Here is a 15000-nt window from a genome sequence, read left to right as displayed (position 1 = left end):
TCCAGCCCTGGCAGCAGCACTGCCTGCCCTGGTAGCAGCACTGCCTGCCCTGGAGGTCTGCTATCCAGCCCTGGTAGCAGCACTGCCTGCCCTGGAGGTCTGCCTGCCTGCCTGCCAGCCCTGGAGGTCTGCCTGTTAGCCCTGGAGGTCTGCTATCCAGCCCTGGAGGTCTGCTATCCAGCCCTGGTAGCAGCACTGCCTGCCCTGGAGGTCTGCCTGCCTGCCCTGGAGGTCTGCTATCCAGCCCTGGTAGCAGCACTGCCAGCCCTGGAGGTCTGCCTTCCAGCCCTGGAGGACAGCCTGCCTGCCCTGGTAGCAGCACTGCCTGCCTTCCAGCCCTGGAGGTCTGCCTGTTAGCCCTGGAGGTCTGCTATCCAGCCCTGGTAGCAGCACTGCCTGCCCTGGAGGTCTGCCTGCCTGCCTTCCAGCCCTGGAGGTCTGCTATCCAGCCCTGGTAGCAGCACTGCCTGCCCTGGAGGTCTGCCTGCCTGCCCTGGAGGTCTGCCTTCCAGCCCTGGAGGACAGCCTGCCTGCCCTGGTAGCAGCACTGCCTGCCTTCCAGCCCTGGAGGTCTGCCTGTTAGCCCTGGAGGTCTGCTATCCAGCCCTGGTAGCAGCACTGCCTGCCCTGGAGGTCTGCCTGCCTGCCTTCCAGCCCTGGAGGTCTGCTATCCAGCCCTGGTAGCAGCACTGCCTGCCCTGGAGGTCTGCCTGCCTGCCCTGGAGGTCTGCCTTCCAGCCCTGGAGGACAGCCTGCCTGCCCTGGTAGCAGCACTGCCTGCCTTCCAGCCCTGGAGGTCTGCCTGTTAGCCCTGGAGGTCTGCTATCCAGCCCTGGTAGCAGCACTGCCTGCCCTGGAGGTCAGCCTGTTAGCCCTGGAGGTCTGCCTGCCTGCCCTGGTAGCAGCACTGCCTGCCTTCCAGCCCTGGAGGTCTGCCTGTTAGCCCTGGAGGTCTGCTATCCAGCCCTGGTAGCAGCACTGCCTGCCCTGGAGGTCTGCCTGCCTGCCTTCCAGCCCTGGAGGTCTGCTATCCATCCCTGGAGGTCTGCCTGCCTGCCATCCAGCCCTGGAGGTCTGCTATCCAGCCCTGGTAGCAGCACTGCCTGCCCTGGAGGTCTGCTATCCAGCCCTGGAGGACAGCCTGCCTGCCCTGGTAGCAGCACTGCCTGCCCTGGAGGTCTGCTATCCAGCCCTGGAGGACAGCCTGCCTGCCCTGGTAGCAGCACTGCCTGCCCTGGAGGTCTGCTATCCAGCCCTGGAGGACAGCCTGCCTGCCCTGGTAGCAGCACTGCCTGCCCTGGAGGTCTGCTATCCAGCCCTGGAGGACAGCCTGCCTGCCCTGGAGGTCAGCCTGTTAGCCCTGGAGGTCTGCCTGCCTGCCATCCAGCCCTGGCAGCAGCACTGCCTGCCCTGGTAGCAGCACTGCCTGCCCTGGAGGTCTGCTATCCAGCCCTGGTAGCAGCACTGCCTGCCCTGGAGGTCTGCCTGCCTGCCTGCCAGCCCTGGAGGTCTGCCTGTTAGCCCTGGAGGTCTGCTATCCAGCCCTGGAGGTCTGCTATCCAGCCCTGGTAGCAGCACTGCCTGCCCTGGAGGTCAGCCTGTTAGCCCTGGAGGTCTGCCTGCCTGCCCTGGTAGCAGCACGGCCTACCTGCCTGCCTGCCCTCGAGGTCTGCCTGCCTGCCTGCCCTGGAGGTCAGCCTTCCAGCCCTGGCAGCAGCACGGCCTACCTGCCTGCCAGCCTGCCCTCCCCAGCCACACAGCCCTGCCTGCCTGCCTGCCAGCCCTGGAGGTCTCCCTGCCAGCCCTGGAGGTCTGCCTGCCTGCCTGCCTGCCTGCCTGCCTGCCCTGGAGGTCTGCCATCCTGCCTTCCAGCCCTGGAGGTCAGCCTGCCAGCCCTGGAGGTCTGCCTGTTAGCCCTGGAGGTCAGCCTGTTAGCCCTGGAGGTCTGCCTGCCTGCCCTGGCAGCAGCACTGCCTGCCCTGGAGGTCTGCTATCCAGCCCTGGAGGACAGCCTGCCTGCCCTGGTAGCAGCACTGCCTGCCCTGGTAGCAGCACTGCCTGCCCTGGAGGTCTGCTATCCAGCCCTGGTAGCAGCACTGCCTGCCCTGGAGGTCTGCTATCCAGCCCTGGAGGACAGCCTGCCTGCCCTGGTAGCAGCACTGCCTGCCCTGGAGGTCTGCTATCCAGCCCTGGAGGACAGCCTGCCTGCCCTGGTAGCAGCACTGCCAGCCCTGGAGGTCTGCCTGTTAGCCCTGGAGGTCTGCTATCCAGCCCTGGAGGTCAGCTATCCAGCCCTGGAGGTCTGCTATCCAGCCCTGGAGGTCTGCCTGCCTGCCTGCCTGCCCTGGAGGTCAGCCTGCCAGCCCTGGAGGTCTGCCTGTTAGCCCTGGAGGTCTGCTATCCAGCCCTGGTAGCAGCACTGCCTGCCCTGGAGGTCTGCCTGCCTGCCCTGGAGGTCTGCCTTCCAGCCCTGGAGGTCTGCTATCCAGCCCTGGTAGCAGCACTGCCTGCCCTGGAGGTCTGCCTGCCTGCCTTCCAGCCCTGGAGGTCTGCTATCCAGCCCTGGTAGCAGCACTGCCTGCCCTGGAGGTCTGCCTGCCTGCCCTGGAGGTCTGCCTTCCAGCCCTGGAGGACAGCCTGCCTGCCCTGGTAGCAGCACTGCCTGCCTTCCAGCCCTGGAGGTCTGCCTGTTAGCCCTGGAGGTCTGCTATCCAGCCCTGGTAGCAGCACTGCCTGCCCTGGAGGTCTGCCTGCCTGCCCTGGAGGTCTGCCTGTTAGCCCTGGAGGTCAGCCTGTTAGCCCTGGAGGTCTGCTATCCAGCCCTGGAGGTCAGCTATCCAGCCCTGGAGGTCTGCCTGCCTGCCCTGGAGGTCTGCCTGTTAGCCCTGGAGGTCTGCTATCCAGCCCTGGAGGTCTGCTATCCAGCCCTGGTAGCAGCACTGCCAGCCCTGGAGGTCTGCCTGTTAGCCCTGGAGGTCTGCTATCCAGCCCTGGTAGCAGCACTGCCTGCCCTGGAGGTCTGCCTGCCTGCCCTGGAGGTCTGCCTGTTAGCCCTGGAGGTCAGCCTGTTAGCCCTGGAGGTCTGCTATCCAGCCCTGGAGGTCAGCTATCCAGCCCTGGAGGTCTGCCTGCCTGCCTGCCTGCCCTGGAGGTCAGCCTGCCAGCCCTGGAGGTCTGCCTGTTAGCCCTGGAGGTCTGCTATCCAGCCCTGGAGGTCTGCTATCCAGCCCTGGTAGCAGCACTGCCAGCCCTGGAGGTCTGCCTGTTAGCCCTGGAGGTCTGCTATCCAGCCCTGGTAGCAGCACTGCCTGCCCTGGAGGTCTGCCTGCCTGCCTTCCAGCCCTGGAGGTCTGCTATCCAGCCCTGGTAGCAGCACTGCCTGCCCTGGAGGTCTGCCTGTTAGCCCTGGAGGTCTGCTATCCAGCCCTGGAGGTCTGCTATCCAGCCCTGGTAGCAGCACTGCCTGCCCTGGAGGTCTGCCTGTTAGCCCTGGAGGACAGCCTGCCTGCCCTGGTAGCAGCACTGCCTGCCTTCCAGCCCTGGAGGTCTGCCTGTTAGCCCTGGAGGTCTGCTATCCAGCCCTGGTAGCAGCACTGCCTGCCCTGGAGGTCTGCCTGCCTGCCTTCCAGCCCTGGAGGTCTGCTATCCATCCCTGGAGGTCTGCCTGCCTGCCATCCAGCCCTGGAGGACAGCCTGCCTGCCCTGGTAGCAGCACTGCCTGCCCTGGAGGTCTGCTATCCAGCCCTGGAGGACAGCCTGCCTGCCCTGGTAGCAGCACTGCCTGCCCTGGAGGTCTGCTATCCAGCCCTGGAGGACAGCCTGCCTGCCCTGGTAGCAGCACTGCCTGCCCTGGAGGTCAGCCTGTTAGCCCTGGAGGTCTGCCTGCCTGCCCTGGAGGTCAGCCTGTTAGCCCTGGAGGTCTGCCTGCCTGCCATCCAGCCCTGGCAGCAGCACTGCCTGCCCTGGTAGCAGCACTGCCTGCCCTGGAGGTCTGCTATCCAGCCCTGGTAGCAGCACTGCCTGCCCTGGAGGTCTGCTATCCAGCCCTGGAGGACAGCCTGCCTGCCCTGGTAGCAGCACTGCCTGCCCTGGAGGTCTGCTATCCAGCCCTGGTAGCAGCACTGCCTGCCCTGGAGGTCTGCCTGCCTGCCCTGGAGGTCTGCCTTCCAGCCCTGGAGGACAGCCTGCCTGCCCTGGTAGCAGCACTGCCTGCCTTCCAGCCCTGGAGGTCTGCCTGTTAGCCCTGGAGGTCTGCTATCCAGCCCTGGTAGCAGCACTGCCTGCCCTGGAGGTCTGCCTGCCTGCCTTCCAGCCCTGGAGGTCTGCTATCCAGCCCTGGTAGCAGCACTGCCTGCCCTGGAGGTCTGCCTGCCTGCCCTGGAGGTCTGCCTTCCAGCCCTGGAGGACAGCCTGCCTGCCCTGGTAGCAGCACTGCCTGCCTTCCAGCCCTGGAGGTCTGCCTGTTAGCCCTGGAGGTCTGCTATCCAGCCCTGGTAGCAGCACTGCCTGCCCTGGAGGTCAGCCTGTTAGCCCTGGAGGTCTGCCTGCCTGCCCTGGTAGCAGCACTGCCTGCCTTCCAGCCCTGGAGGTCTGCCTGTTAGCCCTGGAGGTCTGCTATCCAGCCCTGGTAGCAGCACTGCCTGCCCTGGAGGTCTGCCTGCCTGCCTTCCAGCCCTGGAGGTCTGCTATCCATCCCTGGAGGTCTGCCTGCCTGCCATCCAGCCCTGGAGGTCTGCTATCCAGCCCTGGTAGCAGCACTGCCTGCCCTGGAGGTCTGCTATCCAGCCCTGGAGGACAGCCTGCCTGCCCTGGTAGCAGCACTGCCTGCCCTGGAGGTCTGCTATCCAGCCCTGGAGGACAGCCTGCCTGCCCTGGTAGCAGCACTGCCTGCCCTGGAGGTCTGCTATCCAGCCCTGGAGGACAGCCTGCCTGCCCTGGTAGCAGCACTGCCTGCCCTGGAGGTCTGCTATCCAGCCCTGGAGGACAGCCTGCCTGCCCTGGAGGTCAGCCTGTTAGCCCTGGAGGTCTGCCTGCCTGCCATCCAGCCCTGGCAGCAGCACTGCCTGCCCTGGTAGCAGCACTGCCTGCCCTGGAGGTCTGCTATCCAGCCCTGGTAGCAGCACTGCCTGCCCTGGAGGTCTGCCTGCCTGCCTGCCAGCCCTGGAGGTCTGCCTGTTAGCCCTGGAGGTCTGCTATCCAGCCCTGGAGGTCTGCTATCCAGCCCTGGTAGCAGCACTGCCTGCCCTGGAGGTCAGCCTGTTAGCCCTGGAGGTCTGCCTGCCTGCCCTGGTAGCAGCACGGCCTACCTGCCTGCCTGCCCTCGAGGTCTGCCTGCCTGCCTGCCCTGGAGGTCAGCCTTCCAGCCCTGGCAGCAGCACGGCCTACCTGCCTGCCAGCCTGCCCTCCCCAGCCACACAGCCCTGCCTGCCTGCCTGCCAGCCCTGGAGGTCTCCCTGCCAGCCCTGGAGGTCTGCCTGCCTGCCTGCCTGCCTGCCTGCCTGCCCTGGAGGTCTGCCATCCTGCCTTCCAGCCCTGGAGGTCAGCCTGCCAGCCCTGGAGGTCTGCCTGTTAGCCCTGGAGGTCAGCCTGTTAGCCCTGGAGGTCTGCCTGCCTGCCCTGGCAGCAGCACTGCCTGCCCTGGAGGTCTGCTATCCAGCCCTGGAGGACAGCCTGCCTGCCCTGGTAGCAGCACTGCCTGCCCTGGTAGCAGCACTGCCTGCCCTGGAGGTCTGCTATCCAGCCCTGGTAGCAGCACTGCCTGCCCTGGAGGTCTGCTATCCAGCCCTGGAGGACAGCCTGCCTGCCCTGGTAGCAGCACTGCCTGCCCTGGAGGTCTGCTATCCAGCCCTGGAGGACAGCCTGCCTGCCCTGGTAGCAGCACTGCCAGCCCTGGAGGTCTGCCTGTTAGCCCTGGAGGTCTGCTATCCAGCCCTGGAGGTCAGCTATCCAGCCCTGGAGGTCTGCTATCCAGCCCTGGAGGTCTGCCTGCCTGCCTGCCTGCCCTGGAGGTCAGCCTGCCAGCCCTGGAGGTCTGCCTGTTAGCCCTGGAGGTCTGCTATCCAGCCCTGGTAGCAGCACTGCCTGCCCTGGAGGTCTGCCTGCCTGCCCTGGAGGTCTGCCTTCCAGCCCTGGAGGTCTGCTATCCAGCCCTGGTAGCAGCACTGCCTGCCCTGGAGGTCTGCCTGCCTGCCTTCCAGCCCTGGAGGTCTGCTATCCAGCCCTGGTAGCAGCACTGCCTGCCCTGGAGGTCTGCCTGCCTGCCCTGGAGGTCTGCCTTCCAGCCCTGGAGGACAGCCTGCCTGCCCTGGTAGCAGCACTGCCTGCCTTCCAGCCCTGGAGGTCTGCCTGTTAGCCCTGGAGGTCTGCTATCCAGCCCTGGTAGCAGCACTGCCTGCCCTGGAGGTCTGCCTGCCTGCCCTGGAGGTCTGCCTGTTAGCCCTGGAGGTCAGCCTGTTAGCCCTGGAGGTCTGCTATCCAGCCCTGGAGGTCAGCTATCCAGCCCTGGAGGTCTGCCTGCCTGCCCTGGAGGTCTGCCTGTTAGCCCTGGAGGTCTGCTATCCAGCCCTGGAGGTCTGCTATCCAGCCCTGGTAGCAGCACTGCCAGCCCTGGAGGTCTGCCTGTTAGCCCTGGAGGTCTGCTATCCAGCCCTGGTAGCAGCACTGCCTGCCCTGGAGGTCTGCCTGCCTGCCCTGGAGGTCTGCCTGTTAGCCCTGGAGGTCAGCCTGTTAGCCCTGGAGGTCTGCTATCCAGCCCTGGAGGTCAGCTATCCAGCCCTGGAGGTCTGCCTGCCTGCCTGCCTGCCCTGGAGGTCAGCCTGCCAGCCCTGGAGGTCTGCCTGTTAGCCCTGGAGGTCTGCTATCCAGCCCTGGAGGTCTGCTATCCAGCCCTGGTAGCAGCACTGCCAGCCCTGGAGGTCTGCCTGTTAGCCCTGGAGGTCTGCTATCCAGCCCTGGTAGCAGCACTGCCTGCCCTGGAGGTCTGCCTGCCTGCCTTCCAGCCCTGGAGGTCTGCTATCCAGCCCTGGTAGCAGCACTGCCTGCCCTGGAGGTCTGCCTGTTAGCCCTGGAGGTCTGCTATCCAGCCCTGGAGGTCTGCTATCCAGCCCTGGTAGCAGCACTGCCTGCCCTGGAGGTCTGCCTGTTAGCCCTGGAGGACAGCCTGCCTGCCCTGGTAGCAGCACTGCCTGCCTTCCAGCCCTGGAGGTCTGCCTGTTAGCCCTGGAGGTCTGCTATCCAGCCCTGGTAGCAGCACTGCCTGCCCTGGAGGTCTGCCTGCCTGCCTTCCAGCCCTGGAGGTCTGCTATCCATCCCTGGAGGTCTGCCTGCCTGCCATCCAGCCCTGGAGGACAGCCTGCCTGCCCTGGTAGCAGCACTGCCTGCCCTGGAGGTCTGCTATCCAGCCCTGGAGGACAGCCTGCCTGCCCTGGTAGCAGCACTGCCTGCCCTGGAGGTCTGCTATCCAGCCCTGGAGGACAGCCTGCCTGCCCTGGTAGCAGCACTGCCTGCCCTGGAGGTCAGCCTGTTAGCCCTGGAGGTCTGCCTGCCTGCCCTGGAGGTCAGCCTGTTAGCCCTGGAGGTCTGCCTGCCTGCCATCCAGCCCTGGCAGCAGCACTGCCTGCCCTGGTAGCAGCACTGCCTGCCCTGGAGGTCTGCTATCCAGCCCTGGTAGCAGCACTGCCTGCCCTGGAGGTCTGCTATCCAGCCCTGGAGGACAGCCTGCCTGCCCTGGTAGCAGCACTGCCTGCCCTGGAGGTCTGCTATCCAGCCCTGGAGGTCTGCTATCCAGCCCTGGTAGCAGCACTGCCTGCCCTGGAGGTCAGCCTGTTAGCCCTGGAGGTCTGCCTGCCTGCCCTGGTAGCAGCACGGCCTACCTGCCTGCCTGCCCTCGAGGTCTGCCTGCCTGCCTGCCCTGGAGGTCAGCCTTCCAGCCCTGGCAGCAGCACGGCCTACCTGCCTGCCAGCCTGCCCTCCCCAGCCACACAGCCCTGCCTGCCTGCCTGCCAGCCCTGGAGGTCTCCCTGCCAGCCCTGGAGGTCTGCCTGCCTGCCTGCCTGCCTGCCTGCCTGCCCTGGAGGTCTGCCATCCTGCCTTCCAGCCCTGGAGGTCAGCCTGCCAGCCCTGGAGGTCAGCCTGTTAGCCCTGGAGGTCTGCCTGCCTGCCTGCCTGCCTGCCCTGGAGGTCAGCCTGCCAGCCCTGGAGGTCTGCCTGCCTGCCTGCCTGCCCTGGAGGTCAGCCTGCCAGCCCTGGCAGCAGCACGGCCTACCTGCCTGCCTGCCCTGGAGGTCTGCCTGCCTGCCTGCCCTGGAGGTCAGCCTTCCAGCCCTGGCAGCAGCACGGCCTACCTGCCTGCCAGCCTGCCCTCCCCAGCCACACAGCCCTGCCTGCCTGCCTGCCAGCCCTGGAGGTCTCCCTGCCAGCCCTGGAGGTCTGCCTGCCTGCCTGCCTGCCTGCCTGCCTGCCCTGGAGGTCTGCCATCCTGCCTTCCAGCCCTGGAGGTCAGCCTGCCAGCCCTGGAGGTCAGCCTGTTAGCCCTGGAGGTCTGCCTGCCTGCCTGCCTGCCTGCCCTGGAGGTCTGCCTGCCTGCCTGCCCCGGAGGTCAGCCCCAGGCAGCCGGGTGGCCTGCCTGCTGCTGCTAGGCCGCTGCCCCGAGCCGCCGACCCCATCGACAGGAACACGAGAGAGTTTACAAGCGAGAGGAGGCCACATATTCGACACCTTTCGTGCTCGTTTTAGTCTCCAGTCTGTTTTGACGTGTGTTATTCTGAATCTGCTGCTTTAACTCAAGGGATTCTGTCGCGATTGATGCCTTGTCCTTCGCTGTATGTTTGCACTGGTGTTGTAAGTCGCCCTCTGTAAGATCATCATTTATTATCTGCCAAGAAATAAAGATCATCATAATGTTCCCCAACTTTCAGCTTCTGGGGAGTTTGTTCCAGAGTGTGACGACTCTCTCTCTATCACCATCTCTCTCTCTATCTCCATCTCTCTATCACCATCTCTCTCTCTATCACCATCTCTCTCTCTATCTCTATCTCTCTATCACCATCTCTCTCTCCATCTCCATCTCTCTCTCTATCTCCATCTCTCTCTATCTCCATCTCTATCTCCATCTCTCTATCTCCACCTCTCTCTCCCTCTCCACCTCTCTCTCTCTCTATCTCTCCCTCTCTCTCACTGTGTGTGTGTGTGTGTGTGTGTGTGTGTGTGTGTGTGTGTGTGTGTGTGTGTGTGTGTGTGTGTACAGCAGTGTCCCTAGACGAGAGAGAGATCCCTAGACGGGGAAATTACTTTCAAACTGCAGTACCGAAATGTGTCCGTTAGATGGCAGCATGCACCAAGGAATGAAGGAAAGTGCAAAACAAAATGAAAAGGCACATCGCCTGGGCGAAAAATAATCGTAACAAATCAACGGGGGCATTTCTCCGAAAACTAACACCGGGGCAGTGCTCAGGGGGGTCCCACCTCGTGGCCACCCGGTTTGGGGGGCGATCGGGGCCGGTTCCGAAAATCGCTAAATCTCCCATAGCCAGCCCACGCTCCATCCGATAGAGCAATGCCGGGCGGCCGGCCGGCAACTACGGATCATAACAAATCAACGGGGGCATTTCTCCGAAAACTAACACCGGGGCAGTGCTCAGGGGGGTCCCACCTCGTGGCCACCCGGTTTGGGGGGCGATCGGGGCCGGTTCCGAAAATCGCTAAATCTCCCATAGCCAGCCCACGCTCCATCCGATAGAGCAATGCCGGGCGGCCGGCCGGCAACTACGGATCATAACAAATCAACGGGGGCATTTCTCCGAAAACTAACACCGGGGCAGTGCTCAGGGGGGTCCCACCTCGTGGCCACCCGGTTTGGGGGGCGATCGGGGCCGGTTCCGAAAATCGCTAAATCTCCCATAGCCAGCCCACGCTCCATCCGATAGAGCAATGCCGGGCGGCCGGCCGGCAACTACGGATCATAACAAATCAACGGGGGCATTTCTCCGAAAACTAACACCGGGGCAGTGCTCAGGGGGGTCCCACCTCGTGGCCACCCGGTTTGGGGGGCGATCGGGGCCGGTTCCGAAAATCGCTAAATCTCCCATAGCCAGCCCACGCTCCATCCGATAGAGCAATGCCGGGCGGCCGGCCGGCAACTACGGATCATAAGAAATCAACGGGGGCATTTCTCCGAAAACTAACACCGGGGCAGTGCTCAGGGGGGTCCCACCTCGTGGCCACCCGGTTTGGGGGGCCATCGGGGCCGGCTGAAGAATCGCCCATACTCTGCCATAGGCAGCCCACGGTCCATCCGATCAGAGCAATGCCGGGCGGCCGGCAACCTATGGATCATAACACATCAACGGAGGCATGATAAGAGCATCTTTTATTATCTGCCAAGAAATATAGACCATCACAATGTTCCCCAACTTTCAGCTTCTACCACATCGCTGGGGAGTTTATTCCACTGTGTGACTACTCTCTCTCTATCTCTCTCTCTCTCTCTCTCTCTCTCTCTCTCTCTCTCTGTGTGTGTGTGTGTGTGTGTGTGTGTGTGTGTGTGTGTGTGTGTGTGTGTGTGTGTGTGTGTGTGTACAGCAGTGTCTCCGGTTTTCCTTTTGGAATGCCTTGAAGCCGGGGGGGCTTTGCACTCATGAGAACATAGGGTGTCCTTGCCCTCCTTTCGCAGCCCAGGGCATTGAGAGATCCCTAGAAGGGGAAATTACTTTCAAACTGCAGTACCGAAATGTGTCCGTTAGATGGTAGCATGCACCAAGGAATGAAGGAAAGTGCAAAACAAAATGAAAAGGCACATCGCCTGGGCGAAAAATAATCGTAACAAATCAACGGGGGCATTTCTCCGAAAACTAACACCGGGGCAGTGCTCAGGGGGGTCCCACCTCGTGGCCACCCGGTTTGGGGGGCGATCGGGGCCGGTTCCGAAAATCGCTAAATCTCCCATAGCCAGCCCACGCTCCATCCGATAGAGCAATGCCGGGCGGCCGGCCGGCAACTACGGATCATAACAAATCAACGGGGGCATTTCTCCGAAAACTAACACCGGGGCAGTGCTCAGGGGGGTCCCACCTCGTGGCCACCCGGTTTGGGGGGCGATCGGGGCCGGTTCCGAAAATCGCTAAATCTCCCATAGCCAGCACACGCTCCATCCGATAGAGCAATGCCGGGCGGCCGGCCGGCAACTACGGATCATAACAAATCAACGGGGGCATTTCTCCGAAAACTAACACCGGGGCAGTGCTCAGGGGGGTCCCACCTCGTGGCCACCCGGTTTGGGGGGCGATCGGGGCCGGTTCCGAAAATCGCTAAATCTCCCATAGCCAGCCCACGCTCCATCCGATAGAGCAATGCCGGGCGGCCGGCCGGCAACTACGGATCATAACAAATCAACGGGGGCATTTCTCGGAAAACTAACACCGGGGCAGTGCTCAGGGGGGTCCCACCTCGTGGCCACCCGGTTTGGGGGGCCATCGGGGCCGGTTCCGAAAATCGCTAAATCTCCCATAGCCAGCCCACGCTCCATCCGATAGAGCAATGCCGGGCGGCCGGCCGGCAACTACGGATCATAACAAATCAACGGGGGCATTTCTCCAGAAACTAACACCGGGGCAGTGCTCAGGAGGCTCCCAGCTATCAGCCACCCTATCCCGGGACCGATGGGAGCACTTTAAAATTTTCGAGTCAGGGGACCAGACGGCCGAGTGAAAAACTTTGAAAAATATTCTATCTCCTCACTCCCATTGACTTTGCATTAGGGCGACCAGGCGGCCGGCGGAAAAAAAATCATAACAAATCAACGGGGGCATTTCTCCAGAAACTAACACCGGGGCTGTGCTCAGGGGGCTCCCAGCTATCAGCCACCCTACCCTGGGACCGATGGGAGCACTTTAAAATTTTCGAGTCAGGGGACCAGACGGCCGAGTGAAAAACTTTGAAAAATATTCTATCTCCTCACTCCCATTGACTTTGCATTAGGGCGACCAGGCGGCCGGCGGAAAAAAAATCATAACAAATCAACGGGGGCATTTCTCCAGAAACTAACACCGGGGCAGTGCTCAGGAGGCTCCCAGCTATCAGCCACCCTATCCCGGGACCGATGGGAGCACTTTAAAATTTTCGAGTCAGGGGACCAGACGGCCGAGTGAAAAACTTTGAAAAATATTCTATCTCCTCACTCCCATTGACTTTGCATTAGGGCGACCAGGCGGCCGGCGGAAAAAAAATCATAACAAATCAACGGGGGCATTTCTCCAGAAACTAACACCGGGGCTGTGCTCAGGGGGCTCCCAGCTATCAGCCACCCTACCCTGGGACCGATGGGAGCACTTTAAAATTTTCGAGTCAGGGGACCAGACGGCCGAGTGAAAAACTTTGAAAAATATTCTATCTCCTCACTCCCATTGACTTTGCATTAGGGCGACCAGGCGGCCGGCGGAAAAAAAATCATAACAAATCAACGGGGGCATTTCTCCAGAAACTAACACCGGGGCAGTGCTCAGGGGGCTCCCAGCTATCAGCCACCCTACCCTGGGACCGATGGGAGCACTTTAAAATTTTCGAGTCAGGGGACCAGACGGCCGAGTGAAAAACTTTGAAAAATATTCTATCTCCTCACTCCCATTGACTTTGCATTAGGGCGACCAGGCGGCCGGCGGAAAAAAAATCATAACAAATCAACGGGGGCATTTCTCCAGAAACTAACACCGGGGCTGTGCTCAGGGGGCTCCCAGCTATCAGCCACCCTACCCTGGGACCGATGGGAGCACTTTAAAATTTTCGAGTCAGGGGACCAGACGGCCGAGTGAAAAACTTTGAAAAATATTCTATCTCCTCACTCCCATTGACTTTGCATTAGGGCGACCAGGCGGCCGGCGGAAAAAAAATCATAACAAATCAACGGGGGCATTTCTCCAGAAACTAACACCGGGGCAGTGCTCAGGGGGCTCCCAGCTATCAGCCACCCTACCCTGGGACCGATGGGAGCACTTTAAAATTTTCGAGTCAGGGGACCAGACGGCCGAGTGAAAAACTTTGAAAAATATTCTATCTCCTCACTCCCATTGACTTTGCATTAGGGCGACCAGGCGGCCGGCGGAAAAAAAATCATAACAAATCAACGGGGGCATTTCTCCAGAAACTAACACCGGGGCAGTGCTCAGGGGGCTCCCAGCTATCAGCCACCCTACCCTGGGACCGATGGGAGCACTTTAAAATTTTCGAGTCAGGGGACCAGACGGCCGAGTGAAAAACTTTGAAAAATATTCTATCTCCTCACTCCCATTGACTTTACATTAGGGCGACCAGGCGGCCGGCGGAAAAAAAATCATAACAAATCAACGGGGGCATTTCTCCAGAAACTAACACCGGGGCTGTGCTCAGGGGGCTCCCAGCTATCAGCCCCCCGGGTCTGGGGGCATTGTTTTTCTTTTTAATCATTTTGAGCATTTCCCCCAGTTTAGAGATGTGTGCCCCTAGACAACCCATTGAGAATAACTATGAAATGTTCTGAAGTTTTGATTTTCAAATGTCGGTGAAAATTGAAAAACGTCATATATTCTTCAAAGGAAGCATGGGGCGATGGTAGGGAGAGTCCCCGCAGCGTGCCTCGGCAGCGATGGGAGCGTTTTCGATGTCCCCGTCCCCCCCCATAGGGATAGAAGGGGAGTTAGGTGACCAGGCGTCCCGGGTCCCAAAAATCGAAAAATTAATATAGAATGCTTTTTAATCCATAAATAAAGTAGGGGGCAGTCCTGGTGAGAGTCCCAGCCACAGCCCCAGTGTGTTTTGGAGTCGTTTGTGGCCGGGTGAAAAACTTTGAAAAATTTTCTATCTCCTCACTCCCATTGACTTTGCATTAGGGCGACCAGGCGGCCGGCGGAAAAAAAATCATAACAAATCAACGGGGGCATTTCTCCGAAAACTAACACCGGGGCAGTGCTCAGGGGGCTCCCAGCTATCAGCCACCCTATCCCGGGACCGATGGGAGCACTTTAAAATTTTCGAGTTAGGGGACCAGGCGGCCGAGTGAAAAACTTTGAAAAATTTTCTATCTCCTCACTCCCATTGACTTTGCATTAGGGCGACCAGGCGGCCGGCGGAAAAAAAATCATAACAAATCAACGGAGGCATTTCTCCGAAAACTAACACCGGGGCAGTGCTCAGGGGGCTCCCAGCTATCAGCCACCCTATCCCGGGACCGATGGGAGCACTTTAAAATTTTCGAGTTAGGGGACCAGGCGGCCGAGTGAAAAACTTAGAAAAATTTTCTATCTCCCCTAGGTGACCAGGCAGCCGGAGCTGATTTTTCTGACCCCTAAAACAATTATTAAAAGGTATTTTTTCGCCAAACTAAGACTTTTAAAATTCAAATAGGATGATTATCTACTGCCCCAGTGGGTTTTTGAACAATTTTAAGCCTTTTTGACAGTTTTCATTTTTCCCCCATTGACTTCAATGGGAGTTAGGTGACCAGTCCTCCGACTTTTGAACCTCTCCTGGGGGGGCTGTGAGCCCCCGATTTCTTTGCAAAGCACGTCATTCGATTCGTCTCAGTCCCCTCTATATACCCCGTGTGTTTGTTTTCTCGAAAAAACCCCGGAACACGGTTTTTTAGGGGGGGGGTGGGGGGGGGGTACTTCGGAGCCATTTGGGGGGGGGTAAACGACATTTCCCGAAATTAATTTTGACACAGCCTTCCTCAGAATCGCTTTTCCAACAAAATGCTTTTTATTTCGAGTCTCTACGATGTTCCTAAGTGGTCGAAACCACTTTTGGACAGTTTTTACACCAAACGGCTCGGGCGCACAGCGGGCCGTGTGCCGATGGGCGGTTCTCGCGGGTCTTAGGCGGGGCTAGGCTGCTCGCGGCGGGCAAGGGAGTGCCGTGTGCAGCCGCCACAGTGTTCCAGGCTGTCAGCATTTCTCTACGGTGCCGGGGGAAATACAGGAACTGGGTTTTTGAAGACACTTAGTGCAATGAGAGAGGTCAAAACTGAGCTAAGGG

Source organism: Amia ocellicauda, unplaced genomic scaffold, assembly GCF_036373705.1.
Source record: "Amia ocellicauda isolate fAmiCal2 unplaced genomic scaffold, fAmiCal2.hap1 HAP1_SCAFFOLD_152, whole genome shotgun sequence".
In the NCBI taxonomy this organism is placed as follows: Eukaryota; Metazoa; Chordata; class Actinopteri; order Amiiformes; family Amiidae; genus Amia; species Amia ocellicauda.
Note: the sequence above shows the minus strand (reverse complement) of the source record.